This window comes from Panicum hallii, chromosome 2 (genome assembly GCF_002211085.1).
Source record: "Panicum hallii strain FIL2 chromosome 2, PHallii_v3.1, whole genome shotgun sequence".
NCBI lineage: Eukaryota > Viridiplantae > Streptophyta > Magnoliopsida > Poales > Poaceae > Panicum > Panicum hallii.
Window position 1 is genome coordinate 26,812,404 of NC_038043.1, and position 12,212 is coordinate 26,824,615.

The 12,212-nt window shown below is 45.0% G+C and overlaps 1 long non-coding RNA gene and 1 pseudogene across 1 annotated transcript; one reads left to right on the forward strand and one right to left on the reverse strand.

Annotated features, from left to right (window-relative positions):
- Positions 1–220: 220 nt before the first annotated feature.
- LOC112883574 lies at positions 221–3,816 on the forward strand. Its single transcript, XR_003226871.1, has 3 exons — positions 221–747; positions 2,392–2,430; positions 3,198–3,816. It is a non-coding gene; the product is annotated as an uncharacterized LOC112883574 (long non-coding RNA).
- Positions 3,817–4,661: 845 nt separating this feature from the next.
- On the reverse strand, positions 4,662–8,080 carry LOC112879565 (annotated as a pseudogene).
- Between the last annotated feature and the right edge of the window lie 4,132 nt (positions 8,081–12,212).

Here is a 12,212-nt window from a genome sequence, read left to right on the forward strand (position 1 = left end):
CAAGTCAGTCCATACGGTGGTGTGGGTGTTTGTCTGTCTGATCGATTTTGTGTAAAAGTTTCTGATGCCCGAGGCCACTAGCAGACTTCCCTGTTCAACTCACTCCCATTTACCTCCTCCCCTCTCTCGTGCCCCTTTCCTGGCGACGATGTCTGGGCGAGCGGCGCTGCACTTCGCCAGGCGCCCTTCGCCAGCGACAAGCAGTCACCAGGTACACCCTTCCCTTCCCCTTCCCGCTGTGCGAAACCGAGCACTCCAAACCCTAATGTATTTTATCTGTATTTGGATCTGACCCAATTACATGCATATGTATTATACGCTCTAACTTCGATTTTTTTTTGCAAAATATTATCGGGTGTGCAATGTACACTCATGTCCGCCCCTGGACTGAATCCCATGATCAATTCGGGGTTGTACCATTTGGAGGTTCCGCGGGCAATTTACAGGGATGGAAATGGAACAGAGTTCGTTTCTTGTGAGTATTAAGCAGGGGTGGGTTTAATGTGGTCAGGATTGGCGATCGGCTATTCTTCAGGGCTGACTGTATGTATCCATGTGTCCACGTTTGTGTGCTTTGAAGCCTGGCTGTGTCTCTGGCTGTACCAAATGCTATTGGTGGTTTTGGTGCCTTGCTGAGATGGCTGGTGACTGGGATAAAAATATGATCCTTTGATCCGCCCAGGAACTGGGGGTTTCACCTAATAATTGACGGCATGATGGTCAATGGAAGATATTATTTTATATGAGGTATGGAAAAGGCAAAACGGTATCGTTTACAGACTTTGTTGTGTCTAAGATGGGAGCGGGGTTTAAAGTGACTATGGTTACTTGGGATCAGTAGTGGGGGCACACATGGGCTCAACTGGATATTCTTGCGGCATGGCACTTTAAGTATGACGTTTTTGGGCACAACTCTCCTGCATATTCTAATAAAAAATGCGATGCTTTTGTACTTAAGGACAAACATTCTTGTGATTTTTCAAAAGGACGCCTGGTGAAATATTTATTATTTGTAATAGACATAAGAATAAAATTGTTGCTGTTGACACTCTTTTATGTTATCTTTGTTATAGTCTTGATTATTTTATGAGGGTTTCTGATCTTTAACAATTGCCAGATGCTTAGTGGTTATGGAATGCCAGAATATCCAATGACACAAACTCAAGGTTTTGAAAGATCATATACAGGCGACGGAGTGATAGCTGACAAAATGCTCGGTGGTTATATATTGGCAAGCAACCACAACCCACTTGCCAATACTGAATAGAATGCAGTGATGGAAAATTCAAATCAACTTGTTACAACTGATGACTACTTAAGGATTAGCGGCTCTGTTACCCGGACACGGCTGGTAGGTCACGTATCGCGTGTCCGATACATATTCGACACGGATACTGCGCGGATACGGCGTGGTACGTGTCCGTGGAGTATCGGGAAAAAAAATAAATCGCGAGTAATTCGATACGTGAGCCGGACACGTATCTGCATATTTTTTGGACCACGGCCCAGCCCACGTAGCACTCCGGCCTCCTATCCCATGCTCCTGACCTAGCCCCTGACGCACAGCACGCTCGCACTCGGACACGCACGCAGGCGCCGCCCAACCAGGCGCTCGCACGCACGAACCGCCGCCTGCCGGCAAGGAGGAGCGTTGGCTGCAACCTCCGGTGAGTTTCCCGTTCTCGTCGTCCTTTGGATTGATTTCTTCCTTTCGTTTCTTTTCCTCTCTGATATCCTCCTCCCCGATCCACGTTTCTGTCTTTCTGATCTAGTAACCTGTTCTTGGCTTCTTACTTTCTTCTGTAGATGGCTACATCGAGCAGTGCTAGTGCTACTGCTGGTGCTGGTGCTGGTGCTCGTGCAAGTGCTAGTGGTAGTGTATGATCTGCAGCCACGATTGATATAACTCCAAATGGCTAAACTCATTTAACATGACGGTTTGGCGTTTGTGCACTCAAATCTGAGACATATGTCAAGGGAAAAGGATGCATACAAGACAGGAGACTAGGAGAAACAAGAATGTGGGATGTCGGAGGAGATTCTTTTGACCTATTTCTTATTGTTGCGAACTTTGCTATGCATTGATTTTTATTTATTTATTTTAAAAAAAATCTGAAACGTATCAACGTATCGGTGGGTTTTGGGAAAATGCCGTATCCGCTTATCCCTATCGGCCTCGATACTGATACGCGTATCCGTATCCGTGTAATTTAGATTAGCGGTCCATACAGGTACACTGGATCAGCACCCAGGTCTCATGATTTTGGGCTAAGACATGGATACTTTATTTTAATTGTATGCAGCCAACAGTTTGATGGGGGAACTGAGGTTTGTTATTTTCACCATGTTGAGGATGTCCCATTACTTATGCTTTACGCATTTATTTTTCAGGTCTATCAACTGAAAGCATACAACATTGCTTTTGGAGAGGTAATAATCTAACTGTTTGTGTTTTTACTCTATCTAAAAAACAAGTTAATAGATAGCATTTATATATAATGATAGTGGTGCTGGTAGCATAAACATTATTGTTATTTTGGCAGCATCTATCTCTTCTACTAGTATTATGCATATATAACAAATAAAACCTTTTTAGTTTTTGCAGTTTTAGTTTGTTGCATAATAGGGGCGCTGTTGTAGGTGATAGCAGATACCTACAGTTACAAATCAATAGTGGCGCATTTTGTTTGTTAAGAAGCACTTTCATGTTTCTTGTTAAAGATGAATGAGTTAGATGTTATTTATTGTTACACTCGTATCAAGTTTTCATGGCTGGAGCTGGTAACAAAAATGCTGATGTTAGGGACAAACAATTCAGTTTTTGTCTACTTTCCCAAAAGATCATCTCAACAAATTTATAGCATATGTTGTAGTGGCATACATCATGCCTAATAAAATTTGCTTGTAAAAGCATCATGAACCAAATCTACTGAATCACTCATATTAGCTTGCCATGTTATCAGTAGACATTTCTGGTGCATTTGTGAGCGAAATTTGCTGGGCATTTGTAAGAAAGGTGTGTGGGCCCCAAATGGCAATTATTTGATGCATATAACTTGCAAGCTGGAGGGACTCTGGGAGCAAGCTGTAATGGGGTAGATTGCTATTCATAAAACATCTTTTCCCTTATTGAGGTGATACCGTTAACGTATTCACTTGCGAAAATAGATGTTTACATTTATTCCGCACATCTGCAGGCTTTGTGTGTGTGAGGGGCTTTGATAGGACATCTTGAGCACCAAGACCGCTCTATGCAAGTCTTCACTTCCCAGCAAGCAAAATTATCAGGAACAAGAAAGCTGCAGCTTTTGCTGCATCAAGAGATGATGAATAGGGCATTGGGAAAAGAAATAAAGAGGCACATAAAAGACCCTGCTAGAGGATCACTGACGAATAAGTTGCCGAAGTCAACTCAAACACTCATGGCGAACACATCTATAAGAGATTATGAATCACAGCCGCCTACAAAGTTGTGGTGCTGGCATAAAATGGCAACATGAGACATGACTATAGATTCTAGGTCTGGGTTTTTTACCAGCCAACTGGTTCTCGTATGACAGCATGTTTGCTGTACCAGCAATTCAACAGACCTGATGGGTGATACAGAGCCTGCTGTGAGGCCATTATAGCTGTACTTTCATGTGAATTGAGTCTCATTGTTCTCGTTGTACATCAGAAGCGTCAGCCATTCAAAGTGATCATTAATGTTGTTAGATCATTCATGGGAACAAGTCAGATTAATTGTTGATTATTTTATTGTTTCATTGTTGAGGCCAATCGGCTCAAAATTCTTCTGAGCTACAGTGACATCAAAAATGTATGTTGACAATTTGAAGTGAATATTAGTTTAAAGTAACTTGATCCTCATCAAGTATGGTTTATGTCTGGCCAGAATTTTGATGGGTCTAAATTCTAAATGAACTTTGGGGACATTTGCAATAGAAACAGAGTTAAGAAAAAAAAACTTTGGTTTTCTATGTGAACATTTATCTGTTTTGAAGGGACTCCCTGGCCCTCCAGAGAGTATATTAGTTTCTGTTTTGGTTGTCATTGTGTGTGTTTGGTTTTAGTTCGCTTTTTTTTTTCTTTTCTGCTCTTCGGAGTGTTGTATTTTGGGTTATTCGTTTCTAACATAACGGGCAGCTCTCCTTGGTGTTATTCTTGAGGGGAAGTCTCAATATCAGGTTACCGGATTTCCTTGTCTGTTGGCTTACTCTTCTTCGACGTCTCTCCTCATGGCTTAGGGACCATCTAGATCTAGCCCCCACAGCAAGAGGGATGGAGGGAGCAAGTCCGGCTCGGTTTAAGAGGTAAGTTTTTGTACATGAAGCTAACACACAAGCATCTTGAATAAGATATAATAAAACAGATCATAAGGACATTAGGCTAAGTGCTGTTGAGTATCTAGCTGAAGAAGTGAATTGTACAACAGCATCCTAAATGGACACGATCAACAGGAGAGACTGCAGACAAATCCTAGAATCCATAAAGTTGTTCGAAGGTTTTCCAGAGAATCACGTGACCAAATTCCAGGAATGAGCAAATCAACAGATTTTAAGCAAGCGCATATAACTTCTTTTCGTCCATCAAACGTGGTAAGGAAATTCCACAAGAAACTGTTGCATTTGCCAAATTTGCACACAGCTGCGAATTCATGCATGTGTCAAGAAATTCTCCAGGAGAAACTCGTACATCGACTGCCTGCTTTTACAAATGTGCAGGTGAATATCCTGCTCAGTGTTACAAATTACAAACATGTGGTCCATGGTACTGTATATTCTCCATTATATGCAGCGCTGCAATTTGAAGTCTAGAGCGTTAGTCTATACAAAGTTCAACACGAACTCATCAATTTATAAACCATTCCATCGAGGGTAGGATTTACATCTCAGTAGCAACATCTACGAACTTCACAAGCTATCAGCAAAACTTCAGAGTTCTTCACATGAGTAGTCCTCTGTCGAATCCAGCATGATTGTTCAAAGTCGAGAGAGTCTTAAGCCTATACAAAACCTGACCTGGGAACTCATCAAATTGTAACCATATTTCCATTCAGAGCTGGATATTGGAATCTACAGACTTCACAAGCTATCAGCAAAAACTTCAGAGTCCTTCACATGATAGTCCCTCAGCAGTTAGTTACCTGTATATTCAAAGTTCAAGGTTCATGGGCACGGATAACAATAGAGGTAGCTCTACACAGAAGATGAATATGACTGGCCTTTTCATGCGAGATAAAATTTTAGGAAATAAGAACATGATTGGACCAACATGAGATCTGTTAGCACTACATTAACTTATGTGCAGTAGACATGATTATTTAAAGTAATTATAGTAGTTACATCCGCCGTGGAGAATATATCAAGTGATTATACTATTTGGAGCAACGTGATATATAAAACATATCCAGCTAAATGCATATTCTTAGGTCTTAGCGTTCTTTTGTTTGGGATACCCTGCTTTTAACCCTTGAAGACAAAATAATAACTTGTTTAATTGTTAAGGGACTCACAATTCACAAAGCAGCAGCTTAATGTGGCACAATCTCATTCCATCCATCAGAAATTTTGGCAGTGCAAATGTTGAAACGTTAAATGGCAACTGGTGTGCTAAAGTGAGGTGGATGTTAATCCATATCTGGAAAGAAAAATCCATTCTGAGAACTCATCCTTGATAGCTGATAAGTTACTCATAACTTTAATTCACGTTAATATAAATCCTGCAGGACTACAGAAGTCTAATGTTTCATAGAAGCATCAGTAGTTGCTTTTCAAGTAGGAATAGGTGTCCGCAGTCACAGAACTTCAGTTTTCTGCGGAGTGCTGAGAGTGGGAACTGGAAAATCATTTCGTGGAATTAAAAGAGAAGTTATGTTCACACGAATTTGGACAAATTCTGGAGATAGTCATTAGATTGCATTCACATACTAATATAATTTCAACTAAGACATTAAATGGAAGCAATTGCTCACGAAATAATGCACAAATCAGAAGTATGCTAATATTATTTTGGAACTATCCAATTGGAAATGAAATTTTGTTACCTAGGGTTTAGGTCAATTTTCAGCTCATACAGATCACTTGAAACTGTACTCTGGTTGCACTCTGAAATAATTCCGTCAAGATCAATAGGAGCATTTGAAACAAACACAAGCAGCGGCTTCTTTCTTGGAACAGGAAGTTGCTCATTCTGGCCCTCGAGAATGCCTAGAACTGTCCTCATGACAGGTCTTTCTTCCAAAAATGGATTCACACAGCTCAAACCTAAAAGAAGTAGCCTAGACATTTGCTCATTATCATACTGCCCACTCAGGTTTGGGTCTGCAGCATCCAAAAGCCTACCTTTTGAGTGCAAATTCCATACCCAATCAACAACATTCAACATGTTCATACTGTCAGGTGTTTCTGTCTCTATTGGCCGCTTGCCTGTGCAGATCTCCAGAAGCACAACCCCATAGCTGTAGATGTCGCTCTTTTCTGTAGCTTTACCCATCTGGAGATACTCAGGTGCAAGGTACCCAACAGTCCCTGCTGCCAGGGTTGATCGAGGGCTTGTGTCATGATCCTTTAACCTCGCAAGCCCAAAATCTCCCAACCTTGGACTGAACCATGAGTCATGAAGTATGTTACTTGACTTTATATCCCTGTGGATCACCTGCTTGTCATGTTCTTCATGTAGGTATGCCACCGCAGAGGCGATGCCAACAGCCACATTGTACCGCTGAGACCAGTTGAGAGTGACATAAAGCTCTCTGCCTGAACAACAATGGAGAGCATCATCTAGGCTGCCATTTGACATGAACTCATAGACAAGCAGCATCTCGTCCCTCTCTGTGCACCACCCTTGGAGCTGTACCAGATTGGGGTGCTTCAGGTCAGCAATTATGCTAAGCTCAGCATTGAACTCATTGTAGCTCTCCCTGGATTGCTTCGACCGCTTCACTGCGTATGTGACCCCAGAGTGTGGGCACACTGCCTTGTAAACTGTACCGAAACCACCGCTGCCAAACACCATAGAGGGATCGAATCAATTTGTAGCCGAGAAGAGATCTTGGTACATGAATTGTCTTGGCCTAACTGTTGTCTTTGCCCCAACGCCCTCGTTAAGTGCTGCAGTATCCCACCTCCACTTCTTCAGACACATTACCACAAACACCGTGACTGCAACAAGAAACACAATAGGCAAGGGGATGGCAAGCCCCAATACGATTACCAGCTTCCTGCGGTGCCCACCTTAGCGGGCGGTAGTGACCCCCGGCAACGCGGGCACGCTGCTGACGCTGTCGGACGCGCTGTGCGCAGGCCGGGAGACCGGATCAACGGTTGGTAGCCCGGACATCAGGAAGGTCCAGTTCTCGATGACGAAGCCGCCGTCGCTAATGGCGTTATTGTCCGACGACACCTCGAGACCAACGAACATGAACTCGGCGAAGCGAGCGGCCAGGCCCGCGGCATCGAAGACCAGCGTGGGCGTCCGGGGCCGCACGCTCGCATGGCTGAGGAACACCTCGAGGCGCGCCCGGCGCGCGTCGTAGATGACCCAGGAACCGACCCTGTTGCCGTTCCGCAGGTTCACGGCCCCGGTGGAGTTCCCGGCGAGTTCCGCGCCGGAGGAGGACGCGGAGACGCGGCCCTTGGACGCGTCCAGGGTGACCTCGAGAGGTAGGGAGCGGTTTTTGACGGTGGCGCCGGCAGTGAGCGGATCGGGGATGAGGAGGAAGGAGAGGCGCGAGACGAGGCGCGCGGAGGCGGACGCCGCGAAGAGGAAGGAGGCGGAGAAGGAGGCGTTGGGTGGGAACGGGAGCGGGAGCGGGAAGAGCGCGTGGGAGGAGGGCGGAGGGAGCGAGACGGAGTCAGCGCGAAGAGAGGCCCCGCCGAGGAGGGTGAGGTTGCGGAGGGAGAAGGACGGGAAGGAGAAGGAGACGGGGGTCTCTGCCGCTATGGAGGAGGGCGCGAGGAGGAGGAGGAGGGCGGCGGTAGCGGCGGCGAGTAGGCGGCGGCGGTGGGGTGGTGATGTTGTTGGAGCCATGGGCGGGGAGGGAAGGGGGAGGAGGTGGGAGTGGTGTTACGAGGCCAACGATCGCCGTGGTTTAATGTGGGTTACCAAAGGTGTTCCTAGCGTGACATCTATATGATTCTACCTGGTTGATATCATTTCCCAATTATCTTAATCTTAAGTATGGGCAAAACTTAGCACCAAACGTCATTTGGTAAAAATCCAACATATCAGTCAGTAAAGCTTCCCGACGTGCAGTCAGTCAGTGGTTCTATGTTTACAAAGCAACCATTAGTTGGTAAAGATATCTGTATTTACTAATTTACGGTTGGTTGGTGGTAATTGTATTTGCTACATCGAACAGTCAGTCGGCAAATAGGAATTAAAGATTTCTTAGTTAATTTATAGCTTCTCAAATTTAATAATACCCATATTTAATTATAACTATCAGCATATTATTTTTATATTAAAATTTGATATCGAATTATGACTATTGGTAAAAAAATGCAGTCAATCGATTGTAACACCTTTTTAAGAAAAAAAGGCTCATCTGCCCATCGCTATCTCTCTCTCACACTCTCCCCAGTCGGTCCAGCCCAGCTCTCCCTCTCTTCTCCTCTCTCTCTTTCTTTCGTGCTCGGCCCAAACCCCACCGCTTGGCCCAACTCACCTTGGCCTGCCCCAGCCCTATCCGCCCCCTTCTCCCTCTCTCTACTGCTGACAGGAAGCCCCCACCTGTCAAGATCGTTTCCTACCTCCAGCCGCTTCCTCTCCCCACCGAGCCGAGGCGCCACCAGCCGTTCGTGTCCTCTGCGCCCGCTCGCCTCTCTCCCCCTCTACGCCCACCGCCGCCTTCAATGCCTTGAATGGCCGCCACCACCCCCTCGCCTTCCCTCCTCCCTCAATCGGCACCCGAGCGCCTTCGTCCCCTGGCCGCCGGCCTTCCCTCTCCCCTCCCTCGGCCTACATAAGGCGCACCCGAGCCCACCCTGTCCCCTGCCTCTCGCTCCCTCGTTCCCCCTCTTGCTGGCGTCGCCGCCGTCGTCTTGCTCGGCCGCACCGTCGATCTGCCGCCTCGCCTCTTCTCCTCGGCGTCCGTGCGTCGCCGGAGCTCCGCGTGAGGGTAAGGACCCTCGCCATCCCCTTCTCTCTCTCTCCTTCTCGCTCTAGCGCATGCGCGATTGCTCGCCGGAGCGAGCTCTGCTAGCCCGAGCTGCAGCTGTCGTGGCGCACACCCGCCAGCCACCGCACCGCCTTCATGAGCCCGCCATCATTTTCGTCGTGCTCCCCTCTCCCTTCTCGGCCTTTCCTTGTGCGAAACCGAGCCCCGAAGCACCGGATTCGGTGTACTCCGGCGATCTCGCCGCCACCCGCCGGCGCAAAACCTCGCCGCCGGCCGAACCCAACGCTGCCCCGCTCCGCCTGGGTTGCTTCCAGCCGTCATATCCTGATCCAACGAATCATATCAGTTCTGACTCGAGTCAACTCCCCCTCATATCGGTTAACTCTTGGTCTTTTTAGCAAAATAGCCCCTATGCTTTTCTGAAATAAAGCCGCAATCCACCTTAGTTCAAAAATGTTTACAAAGAGGTCCTTTATTTTTTGTTTTAGCCCCTAAGCTTTCTAAAATTAGTACCTGTCGTCCATAGCGTCTCTGTTTCCAATCTAACCCTATGTTTTAGGTTTAATTTAGGTTCTAACCCTTGGTTTCCTCAAGTCTAGCCCCTGAAAGTTCAAATCCCTCGCAAATAAGTCCCTGAGTCATGTTTTAGCCGTAACTTCTTTTTCAACTCCGTTTTCATCGATTCTTGTGCTCACACGATCCTTGCAACACACTCTACGGGTTTATCACCTTATCTTGCTCTGTTTATACTATTTGTTGTGCTGTTTCTTATTTGTTGTATGTTTTGCTTGTGTGATCGTATAGACGACGCGCCGTTCGAGGAAGTTCAAGAGCAGCAGTTCGAGGAAGAGACATAGCAGTTTGACGAGGAAGGCAAGTGGCCTTCGCCCCCCTGCATATTCTGTTTTGTCCAATAATAGCATGATAAATTCACTTTACTTTATTGCTGTATTGCATAAATTTGATGGGATACCTACTAAGGATTTACCTAGTCTTTTCACCCAAACCTTGAACACTGGGTTTAATCTTTTGTTGGGTAGAAATGCTTAGTTGCTTAACTTTGGGAATGTGTTGTCGTGAACTTTTGAGAAATGTTAATCATGAATTTATTTGTTGTTACCTGGATAATTTGCAAGATCACTTTGTTTAAATGGAACATGGAGAACCACCCAAGAAAATCGTACAACCACAATTGTCACATGGCTCTGACCTTAACCAATTAATTAGGCATGTGGTTAACTGATGGCATTACTGAAAGTGCATTTGGCTCCTTAAGTGGGTTTTGGTGTTTATGACATGCATAATTAATGAGCTAATGTGTTTATTGAGCTATGGACAGGTTATAATTCAATGAAACAAAGAAGAGCAAGAAAAGATGCCAAATTTGCTTAAAGGATGGTGTTGGGCTAAAAAGAAGATCTTTAAATATTTTTAATTTTAAATTTGAGTATAGAAAACACCATACTATTAAGAGGGATGCTAATGGATAGCATGAAGGTGTCAAAGTGCTTATTTGAGATCCTAACCATCAAAGAGAGACACAACATCACACACTTGTGCACCTAGTTTTCAGACTGTTTCAGTGTGTGTCACAAGTCCAACTTCCGACAAGGGGTTCTCAGCCAGCTAATTTTAGCTGGGTCGGAAGTTCCGACCCTGTGTTGTAAGTTCTAACAATCACTTATTCTGCATACTAATGGAAGTTAGGTTTTGGGGCTCGGGTATTTATACCCCCTTAGCCCATCCTTCATTTGCTGCTGACCTACACAAGAAAAACACCTCCTTGAGCTTTCAAAATAATTCCCTAATCCCTCCAAGAGTTAATCCTTGAGTTGATTCGAGTTAGGGCTTGGGTGAGAGCAAGATTGAGGTGTGAGACTTGAGCACTTGAGTGAGAAGGCAACCACATTCATCTGAAGGGCACTTGAAGCATCTTCATCAACTCGATTCACGTTTGTTACTCTTGAAGCTTGCTTCTGGACGGTTTGGTTTCACCCGGTGGGCGTCCTCTCGTGTGTGCATGCTCCGGTAAGTTTGTATTACCCTATCCTTTGTGGATTTCATAGTAAGTGACTCAATCCTCCTTTATGGTTGATCAAGGGAGGAAAAGGGTTCATGCACAACCCTGCTCTTTGTGAGCTCCTCAACCGAGACGTAGCTTCCTTAGTGGGAGTAAATTTCGGTAACAAATCTCTTGTGTCTCATACTTATTGTATTTACTAAATCTTGTTGACCTAGAGTTTGTTTTGTGCCGATCTACTCTCTCACGTTGTTGTGCTTGCAAAGATCACTTGCAGAAGTCTCCTAGCATCATTGCACAACTTTTTATTCAAACAGGTTCTGCAGTTTTAAATTTATTTTTGAATTTCATTTAAGAACTTTCCTATTGTCGGAAGTTCCAATTCAGTATCGGAAGTTCCAAACCATTAGAACTTCCTACACAGTGTTGGAAGTTCCAACAGATTTAATCGCTGCGATGATTTTTCAGGAATTTTCAGAAACGCCTATTCACCACCCTCTAAGCATCACAAAGATACTTTTATTTGGTATTAGAGCCTAATCTCTTGATTAAGGTTTAACTGCTAAGGGATAACAAGATATCTCAAGTTGGGGATGGTGCCGATGCCACCAAAAATGTAGGAACTCAAGCCGCTGCAGGTTCAGGCCATGAGGAGGCTCCCGTGAACCCTCGTGGTCCACCAAGTCATCCTCCCTCCATCTATGACTTGATTCAAAGCAATGAATCAAGCTGAAGTGATGAAAATGAGGAGGAGATTTCGGAAGCAAGAAGAAGAAGAAAAGAGAAGATGAAGGCCAAGATTGAGAAGAAGGCCAAAAAGTTGATGAACAAGAGAGTCAAGGAAGAAAGTGACAAGCATCCTTTCTTCGGGTTAAATCAGATTCCTCACAACTATGCATCATCTCAATATCCATCATCTCAATTTCAATCGGTCCATTTGGGAAAGACTCCTTTCTTTGATGGGACGGATTATCCCAAGTGGGCTTATGACATGAAAATGCACCTCTACGGGCTTCACCCCTCTATTTGGGAAGTTGTGGTTCTAGGTGTAACTCCACCAAAGAATGATGTTAC